Below are 429 nucleotides of genomic sequence, written 5' to 3' on the forward strand. Positions count from 1 at the left end.
CGTGAGATAGAGGATTTTTAATTTTTTTTTGTTGGAAAAAATTCCAAAGAGAAAACTTTTTCAAATTGTAGTTTCCACTTCCAACCCTGATTCTTCTATTTTCAAAATTAAATATATGCAGAGCGGCACAAATCACCACCTACTATTCATTACAATCATCTACAAATGTTGTGGTAAGTTATACCAAATGTCATACCGTTTTTATAAAACATAAACACATGATAATTACGCTCCGTTGCTTTCAATTAGAATATCGAGTAATTCTATAACAGAATAGTCAACATGAAAAAAGAACTCTATCAAATTACGAAAAATCACACGAAAGGAACAATATAACAGTAAGTACCCATCCTGAAAACGCGGCACTTTTCTAAACACTTGTAATCCCCATAGTAGCTTCTAGCTTAATGATAGCGTACAACATAAAGA

Source organism: Trypanosoma equiperdum (assembly GCF_001457755.1).
Source record: "Trypanosoma equiperdum strain OVI genome assembly, contig: ctg_92, whole genome shotgun sequence".
NCBI classification, from domain to species: domain Eukaryota; phylum Euglenozoa; class Kinetoplastea; order Trypanosomatida; family Trypanosomatidae; genus Trypanosoma; species Trypanosoma equiperdum.